At 53.3% G+C, this 2,323-nt stretch overlaps 1 pseudogene; it reads right to left on the reverse strand.

Annotated features, from left to right (window-relative positions):
* Positions 1 to 479: 479 nt before the first annotated feature.
* LOC123403376 lies at positions 480 to 2,078 on the reverse strand (annotated as a pseudogene).
* Between the last annotated feature and the right edge of the window lie 245 nt (positions 2,079 to 2,323).

Genomic DNA, 2,323 nt, shown 5'->3' on the forward strand with positions numbered 1-2,323 from the left:
GAGTGCGGGGAGCAGACGAGCCGGGAGTGCGGGTTGAATACGAAAAAAACGAGGTTGTTTCTGTAAAATAACCAGTTGCGACAGATATTTCGGGACGGAGGGAGTAGTATTGAATTTTTTCTTTTTCTAATGACCAATACGTGAACACAGTTTGTCGGAATTAAGAGAAGAATTAAATGATTTTATTTGAATGTATGTGCACCCTGACTATGATGAAAAGAAAAGTTCGGTGAAAGGTTGCAAATTTACTAGTCATCTATAAATTTAACCCAATAATAGCACGTGGCCCACTCAGCAAGTTAGTGGCCCCTTCTTCACTTTGTTTTATGGTCCATCGCTAGATGTGTACGCGTTGTGAATTACACTCTCTGTTTTAAACTATAAACATTTTTAAAAATTACATTACGGACCATATAAGAAACAAAATAAATGAATGAATATTTTAAAATATAACTATATACATATGTATATAGGTCATATTAAAAACCCTAAAAAGGTTTATATTTAAATACAAATTTACAACAACGTATGCCTATGCTCTACGTCTATTGTTCCATGGAAAAGGTCTCCTTGGGCTTGCGATCTGTGTCAAGCGTAGAGCATCCCATAGCTTACGATCTCGTCGCTACCACGATCGAGGAACACCATTTGCCGAAGTCGACACTGAGTTCAAGGTGCTCGTCCCCGTGGTCCACAGGTTCCCCGCGGCCGGCGTTGCCATGAGATGCTGGAACGGGTTCGCGGGCGGAGCAATGTCCATCTCGCCCTCGAGCATCTTCACCACCACGCCCATCGGCGGCCTCGCCTCCGGTTGCTGCTGCACACACCAGAACGCCACCTCGCACATCCTATGCGCCGTCCTCTTGTCTTGCTCGCCCGCGCCGTCACAGCTCGCCACGACATCCATTAGCTCGCCGCTCTCGTACTTGGTCCAGGCCAGCGTTGGGAACCACTGCTGGCTCTCCGGCGCGGCCTCGTCAAAGTTCCTCCTCCGGCCGAGGATCTCGAACAGGAGGATGCCGAAGCTGTAGACGTCGCACTTCTCGGTGGCGCCGGCCTGCATCCACATCTCCGGCGCGGCGTACCCAGGCGTGCCGCGCATCCCGGAGACGGTCTTGTGCGTGTCCGCCCGGTTTAGCAGCTGCGCGAGGCCGAAGTCGGCCACTTTGGGCGTGAGGCCGCCGTCGAGGAGGACGTTGCCGGGCTTGATGTCGTAGTGCACGATCTTCTGCTGGCACTCCTCGTGGAGGTACCGGAGCCCCCTGGCGACCCCGACGGCGATGGCGCGCATTGTATGGAAGCCGACATCGCGGCTCCGGTCGAAGAGGTAGGAGTCGAGCGCGCCGTGCTCCATGTACTCGTACACAAGCGCGCGCACGCCGGTGTCGTAGCAGAACCCGAACAGCCTGACCAGGTTGATGTGGTGCGTCCTGCCGATGGTGCCCACCTCCGCCATGAACTGCTCCTGCGAGGTCCTGTCGTCGTGGCCGGGGTGGAGGCGCTTCACGGCGACCGTGAGGCCGTTTGGTAGCATGCCCTTGTAAACGGCGCCGAAGCCGCCGGCACCGAGCCGGGCGGAGTAGTTGTTGGTGAAGCCCGACAGCTGCTGCGGGGTGAACCGGATTGGCTTCTCGCCGGCGATCTCCTTGAGGAACCGCTCGACGGTGGCGTCCCGTATCTGGGAGTCCGGCACCACAGCGTAGAGCGTCGTGCTCCCCGCCACGGCCGGCGCGGGGCCGGCGCTGATGTTGATGGCGGGGAGGCCGTTCTTCTCGAAGTACCTGTACACGAAGTAGGCTGTGGCGACGGATCCCAAGATGCCCAGCACCGTAACAACTGCATGAATGAGATGCAAAATTCGGAGTTAGACACCAAATCATCTTGAATTATCGTTCGTTCTTGATAGCAGTGTTAGATCTATCGGGAGCGCACCGAAGAAGATGACAACGATGATGATGATAGCAGGGTTAGACATGCTGCAGCTGATGAATGTTGGTTTGCTCGTCTGGGTTCTACAATGAAAGATTAAGCAAGGATGATTTCGCAGTTTTACCTGGGGCCGGGGCTGAAATGGGAGATCCTTGGTCACGAACTATATAGAAGTGGCCACTGTTTTTTTTGTTTTCAAGTACTAGCAGTCAATCTTTTGTCACGGCAAAGATACCTAGAAAGAACGTAAACGCGCAAAGAGATCCGTGTCAGACTCTTCGCCGCGCATGGTCAGCTCGAACGGACGCCAATCACGTCATGACAGCTGCAGATTCCACGGAGTAATTTTGAATTTTCAACAGAGAAGGTAAGATGACGCGGAAAAATCATCACT

The sequence above is a fragment of the Hordeum vulgare genome, chromosome 6H, assembly GCF_904849725.1.
Source record: "Hordeum vulgare subsp. vulgare chromosome 6H, MorexV3_pseudomolecules_assembly, whole genome shotgun sequence".
NCBI classification, from domain to species: domain Eukaryota; kingdom Viridiplantae; phylum Streptophyta; class Magnoliopsida; order Poales; family Poaceae; genus Hordeum; species Hordeum vulgare.